General features: G+C 37.6%; 1 pseudogene; it reads right to left on the bottom strand.

Moving 5' to 3' along the window:
* Window positions 1-5,929: 5,929 nt before the first annotated feature.
* On the bottom strand, window positions 5,930-7,199 carry LOC145903527 (uncharacterized; annotated as a pseudogene).
* Window positions 7,200-7,805: the final 606 nt, after the last annotated feature.

The following is a 7,805-nucleotide window of genomic DNA, read 5'->3' as shown; positions in this document are numbered from 1 at the left end:
TGCGCATATAGGCCTAACATTGCATAATGTGGTAGCCCATGTATGTGCATGTCACTAAAGATCCAAAGGCAGTTTGAATTATCCAACTTATGTATCAGGACAAGAGCTATAGTATTATTGATCAGCATTCCGATTGCGCATTAATAAACCTATGTAAAAAAGTTGTCCTCTGTTGAGAAAGATTGCCTGAATCAGTGACGCGTGACTGTGACGTCACATAATGCGTGTTGTAACGATCGTGCTTGGTTGATTACAAATGTAACGTATTTGTGCAGTAGATCGCCCATGCATCAACATTATTTTAACAAAACGGCAACACGTGCGTCTCCTCTTTTGCTTTTGTAATATATATTTCTTGAACTGTTTTTGCAATACAAAGTCACTCTTCCTTGAATCGTTGTGGGAAAACACAGATCCGCTCCGTTGTCGCAATCATTAACCTCGTCCCACAATAGCTGTTGTGGAAGATGACACTATTTTTTCACTTCTCCAGCAGAAAGAGTCACCACCGTTTACCCATTCGTCATCTTCAGGGCAACCGTTGCACGAATCACCATCGCATAAAGTTGCACGTGGAACTCACGTGTTGCTGTTCTCACATTTGTAATGACTCGGACAACTGAGGTCACAAGGTGTCAAACCGTGACACGTGACCGTTTCGTTGCAAATATAATCTCGGTGGATTGAGCAGGATGGCTTTCTCCCAGAGACCTGCTGACAACCAAAGTTATTAAGTGCAAACATGTGAAAATTTCCTTGAAATTGTTAAATGGGTTATATTTGAGTTTTCTAAATATTTTATCCACGAGGGAAATGACAACGATGTGATATAAACATAGAAACTAACAATACGATTTATACACAGCCAAGTTATTTTAATTGTTTTCAGTATCATGAACAAACTTTTTTGCGTACGTAGAATTGGAGTGAGATTGAAAATCACCAAAAATTTGCACCTGATTTGAAGTTTGCTTTTCCTTTCACTCGACTCATCTTCTTTATCATCGCAGTCGTTAAATCCGTCGCAAAAATTCTCAGCCGAAATAACTTTGCCGTTTTTGCAAGCAAACTCTGGAAAACATAAATATCTTGTTACTTACCCCATAAGTTCATCGTTTAAGAATTACGACTGGAACATTTCCGTATTCCGTAGAAAGTAAATTGACTTGTTTGTTTAATGATATATGGCAACAACTTTGTGTTGTGAAGTGCTACATTTTACTAAATACGTATATTTTTTAATTTATATGGAGCAGAGACATTTGCAACTTGCACACAGACAATATTTTCGCATATTACTGTAAATCCTCGTCAAAAACAAAATTATCTCAAAGAACGTTTTTACCTTTTTCCTCCACGCCATCAAATCTTCCGATTGGAAGAAATCCAAAAAAGAGCAGCAGCAACATTAAGTCCCAATGCATGTTAATTCTCATCTACAATGTGATTCCTCCAACTAGATTAGACTCAAAACGGCAAATTGTTTGAAAAATAGATCAATTATTCAGCTGCTAAAATTTAAAATGCACAGTTTTCAGGACCAATTCTTTGAATTGGGAACTATAGATCCTGTGCGGAAGACATCTGCGCAAAGTAAACATACTTTTATTTGTCCTGGGTGAATTTAACGTTCACCAGATGGATAATTCATTACTGCAGCTAGTGAACATAGAGAAAAACCAGCTTTTAAACTAGCTGGATCAACTCAATTTATATGGGTAACAGAGCCACTGTTTGACCAAATTTGCTTTGTTTATTCTCACGTTGTTTTAGGTTGACTTTTCCCTCTCTCGTCTTTGTTTTGAAGTCTTCAACTACACGAAAAGCTTCGATTGCTTCCAGATCGCATTTTGCTCGCAAACCATACCAAGGTTGTTCAGGAGGTGTCCGTATGCTTGATATTCTGAATCTGCTTTAAACGTCATTGATGGTTGCTTTCGTCAATTGGCAGGAATCGATTAAATCAAAACTCCGTTTGTGGGGCTGAATACATTCGGTCACTTGCCCAGTGCGTACATTCTGTACTTGTTGGAGAAAATCAGTAATCAAGATAATGACGTATTCCCCGACAATAGGTTTGCCTGAATATGAATGTGTTTCCCTTCTGTAGCACCTTTTCCTCGTTGAAACATTTTATTGCACATACAACAAGAAACAAACACACAATGATGGTAAGGTTGAAATAAGTGCTAACTATGTCATCGTAGTCAATATATTTGGCCATTATAGGCTTATATTTACGCACAAGACATAGGTGCAACGTTGAGACGTACTAAACATATTCTGCAATGGTATAGATGTGATAGTCAGATAAAAGCATGCCAGTGTCAAGGACAAAAATAAATATTAAGACAATCCTATGACTGATGTTAGTTTCAGTATTGAGGTATGCTGTCCACTACCCTCCCGGCACGCAAAATGCAGGGGCAAACATATGCAAATGCAAAGTAACGTGTTTGTGGGCTTTTGTGGTTGGGTTTAGCCAAAAATTTCGTCTGAAATGATTTGAAACTGAAAGAATAGATAGTATTCAACAACTACACCCTATTTTCATATGGTTTTTCACCCTATTTTCATATGGTCCACTATTTAAGAGAAAGAAGAGTATGGCTTTCCAGATATCACCGCCGGAATGCTTTGATTTCAACAAGCTGGAATGCTGGAGAACATCGATTCGCAGGTTTGAAAGCAACAGATCAGCATCTAAATTGCCTGACGAATCAAGTAAAAAGTAAACTGATACACTAATATACCTTATCGGCGATAAGGTCGATGATATTCTGCACTCTTTTGGTATTTGTGATGAAGAAAATTAAAACGTACGACATTGTAAAACGAAAGTTTGATGAATACTTCGATTTTCGTAAGCATGTAATTTATGAACGATACCAGTTTAATTCACGTGCGCAAAGACCTGAGGAATTTATTGATGAATTTATAACTTCACTATTTTCACTAGCCCTGAGCTGCAATAATGGCGAACTAAAAGAATAATAATAAGAGAGATCGTATTGTGGTTGGGTTGCTTGACAAAAGTTTGTCTGAGCGATTGCAACTAGATCCTAATCTAACTTTGAATAAAGCAGTCAACACATGCAGAAACACTGGGATTGTGAAAAGGCAGCAGGTGGAACTGCGTCGCACATCGCATTCTTATGCCGACCTGGAGTGAGATTTTATTTATACACCAAGATTTTATTCGGGATTTGGAAAATTGGCACCCACTTGTGATATAAAACTCATAAATTCAGCAAAACCACTTCCTGATAACGTAACAACGGAACTAAAAAGAATGGAAGAAATTGGAGTTATTTCTCGTTTACTTTAACCAACTGATTGGTGCGCCGGCATGGTTGTTGTCCCAAAGAAAAACAAACTAAGAAATATGTGAAGACTACACTCACTTAAATAAACATGTTTGTCGTGAACGACTGATGCTGCCTACTGTTGATGCAACACTTGCTCGCCTATCCGGTTCTAAATATTTTTCTAAATTGGACGCTAATTCGGAATTTTGGCAAATTCTACTCTCAAAAAAGGTTCTGTTTTAATACATTACCTTTCGGTATATCTGTTCTGTTCAAACGCATTTTCAAAGAAAATGTCACAAATATTGGACTCACTTCAGGGAGTTTTGCGCACATGGACGAGAACGACGAGCGTTTGATGGGAGTCTTGTCGCGCCTACAGCAGGCTGGAGTAACGTGAAATGCAGTTAAGTGTATTTTTTCTGCTAAACTAATCAGTTTCTTAAGTCGTATTATTCATGAAAATGGTATTTATCCAGATCCTTATGTCCATCCTTCTCCTCTGTCTAGTAGACCATGGAAAAAAGTAGGAACACATTTGCTGCATTTCCAAGGTAAAATATATCTATTGGTCATAGATTACTTCTCGAGGTTTATTGAGTTGTCCCTTCCTGCTCATGGCACGAGCTCATCGGACATTATCAGTCACTTTAAGTCTATATGTTTTTCCCGCCATCGAATTCCACATATGGTGACGTCGGATAACAGCCCGCAATACAATTCCTGTATTTTTACTATTTCGCCAACGAATGTGGCTTCATTCACCCGACCAGCAGCCCACTATCCACAAAGCAATGGAGAAGCGAAGAGGGCTGACGGTAAAATGTCTACTAAGACGGTAGACATTTTACCGTCAGCCCTCTCCGCTTCTCCATTGACGGTAAAATGTCTACTAAGCAAAGCCGAAGGCCCCCATTTGGCGTTACTTTCTTACCGTGCTACAAAGTTGGTTTCCGGATTCAGCCCAGCGGAGTTATGTGAAGACGGTTGAAGACGACAATTCCGTGATGGACGTCGTCCCTTGTCCTGGTCTTATTTATCGAGTTTCAGAGCTAAAGATCTCGAAATCTAGAAAAATCAAAAGCAAAATTACGACAAGCGACATCGGGTACGGCCTCTACCTGAACTTTCCCCGGAAACCTACGCTTGGATCGGTGAAGAGGTTGGCATTGTACGTTCCCAAACCTCACTTCCACGCTCTTATATCGTCTATACCCCAAACCGGTGATTGGGAGGTAACTGTCGACACATACGGCCGATTCCAGAACAACATGAACTGCGTACTCGCTCCGGTCGGTTGGTAAAACCACCCGTTCGTCAGGACTTGTAATTCCGATTTCACATTTTCAGTAAAGAGGGGATGTAGTGTGTTTCGCATGAGTGCTTGTACAACGTGGTAGTGTTACGTGACCCCCTCCTATATAAGTGATCCTCTGTGTCGTCAAGGGCATTCTTTTGTAGCCTACGTTAGTGTGCACCGCTGTTCCGTTCCGTTTATGTTGCACTGTTAAAAAATTTTACTGTGAAAACCACTGGCAGCAGTTTTTACATGTTCAACACGTAAAATCTACTGCGACTTTCACCGTAAAAACTTACGTTCATTTTGACGTTAAAAGGAAAAATTACGTGCTTTTCATTGTAAGAAATACGCGTATTTTCCAGTACATTTTACTGCTTTTATCACTGTAAAATTTACTTGCTAAACCACTGGCAGCAGTTTTTACCTCAATTGTCCTGGTAATTTTTACCCCAAAAATAACCGCAAACTGTGCACACAAAAATTGCCAAAAATTTGTTTATTGAATGACTTTGCAAACCATTAAGTGGTACATGAATGCTGCAAAGAATGTATTAGCCTGCCCAAGGCCAACACTTTTGGATGTGTTCCTCCTGCACATCGTCGCTTATTGCTTTTGGAACCAGCCTGATTTATTTCAGCAAAGTATCTGCACAAAACCAAAATTTACTTTCATGTATTGCAACATTTCCAAAAATTTGTCCGCACCTAAACATTGCATCTTAGTCATAAATAACTGTTGGCAATACAAAAAAGATTACTCCCATAAAAGGGATATATATATAGTGTTTTTAAATAAAATAAATTGGTCTTAGCTTTATTTAGCATGTCAAAGTTTTCTTCCCAAAGTCACATATAGCTATTGACTATAGTGAGACTTGGTTTGGCCATAAAAAAACACCAATACAACATTATGTAACATTTAACAATTTAGAGTAGCAAGAGCTTACAAACCGTTGAATAAATTCCATTGTTGCTGCTGCCTTTTCTGGGTATTGTATGTTAAATACATAGAATGAACAAAAAAGACCGGAGAATGCAGTAAAAAAGTCACTGCATTGAAAAACCAAACTCCTCTCTATAATCAGCGAATAACAGCTGGATGATGCTGGTGTACTACCTAGAATTGAAAAGGAAAACACATTATTATACCCAAACCACGAAAATCTAACCAAAAAATGTAATACCTGTTGCAATTATAAACGGATTGGGATCACCATTCTCAATCGTTTCTTGCAGTAGCAAGTTATCCTGTCAAGAACATTTAGGTGCATAAGCATTCGGAGGCCTAAAAATGCATACTGATCACTCACTTGGATGCATTTTAAAACAGTTGAGGTATCTTCTTTGAAATAACTTCCCAGAAGTTCCAAAATTGAAGTGGACTTTGGAGTTTTATTTCCTATTGTTTTGCATTCAAGCCTAATCTCTTTAATGCAAGCAGCAACAGATGGTTTTGCCATTGCTTTCAAAGCTCTGCAAAACATGCGGTTTACCTAACAAGCATGTATTTTTAATAAAAACAAATTATTACTTGTATGTGTGATAGCTGCGATTGGTCATTCTCACAGGAATTTCCTTTGGGTCATAACTTAAAGCCATAAGTTGACCATAATGTTGCATGAGACATTGTGAGGTTGCCAAGAATGGCCATTTTTTAAAAATTTCGCTTACTCTGGCATTGGTGTTGATGTCTTTTCGTTGTTTCGAAAAGGTACTCTTCATTTGTTCGATCACTTCTTTCATGTTTCTTTCTTTTTTGGTAAATTCCTCTTGGAGCCATTTTTGAAATATGGTATCATTTTCATACCCACTACTGCTTGTAGAGGGTTCTGTTGAAATCTGATCTTCAAATTCACTCAATTTTCACTTTTTTCTCATCACATTTTCCCAGCGATAAAATAACTGGTTGGAAACTGAATTATAGCCATTTCCTATTGGTACACTATCTACCACATCACGGAAGGATTTGGGATACCTCGAAACAATTCTATATGCAATTTTATCCAAATTCTTTCTTCCTGGTTTTAGTGTTAGCTGAAATGAAAAATATGCAACAACACTGTAACAGTCACCACTAAACTTTACAGGTCTATATGAACAGTACTTACTTTCAGTACTTCGTCTATTGTCTTGTGAATTAACTCTTTTTTTTGCATGAGGTTGGGTACTTTGCCACTTTCCAAACATTGAATGGTTGCTGGGGAACACCGTTGCCAATGGATTGTAAACTCATAAATCCATTGCAATGATGTATTTGCTTCGACACTGCTAAAGCTGGAGTCTAGCGGTTCCGTCGAAAATCCAGAACTTGATGAAACTTTGAAAAAAACAATTGTGTACAACATTAAATACATATGACTGGTATAACGCTATGCAAAAAATTTACACAAAATACCTGGTTCTATATTAGGTGCTTTAAGCAGCTTTCTTGCCTGCACTAGGGTGAATTGTATCAGCAGGTCCTCTAATTTAAGGTGTCTGAAGTCACCAAGTTCACGGACACCAAGTGTATGTAAGTGTGAAACACACTCATCAAGTTTTGCTGGGTTATCAATCAGTTCAGGTAAAAGTTTAGTTACAAGATCTTCCATTTTTATGCATATAACTGACCTAAACACAAATGCATTGCTTTAAAACAACCATTTGTTTTAGTCCCATTCCATATACATATAGTGGACATTTGTGCAACAGATCATCAATGCAAATACATTTAAAGGAACCATCTTGATGTTGGACTTCATACACACCATATTATGGGAAAAAATTAAGAAATTTGGGGTACACAACAAAAAACAGGTTGGATTCTACAATACATATTGCCTGAATATCACCAACTTGTAAGTCATACCCAAATTTGGACAAAACAACAAGCATGCCTACAGCATAAATGATACCTTGAAACTTGGCAGAAGTTAACATATCACATTTAAATACATCAAAACCAACACTTTGGATTACGCCCATTAATACACTAGAAAAATGAGTTGTTGGTGAAACACACACAAAAGCCTACTTATAGGCCTATAAAACAAATCCATTATTTCAACAAATTAATTATTAATTAAAAAACAAATCAGTTATATAATACTTACCTCTACTGGTATCTTTCACAGCGTTTAATGACAAGTGCAAGCTTTTAACATGATTTCGTTGTATACTTTTACGCAATTATTTTCTAAAATTAAGCAAACAAGACA

Source organism: Ascidia mentula, chromosome 5 (genome assembly GCF_947561715.1).
Source record: "Ascidia mentula chromosome 5, kaAscMent1.1, whole genome shotgun sequence".
Classification (NCBI taxonomy): Eukaryota; Metazoa; Chordata; class Ascidiacea; order Phlebobranchia; family Ascidiidae; genus Ascidia; species Ascidia mentula.
The sequence above is the reverse complement of the archived record's forward strand: the minus strand, read 5'-3'. Positions and strand labels throughout refer to the sequence as shown.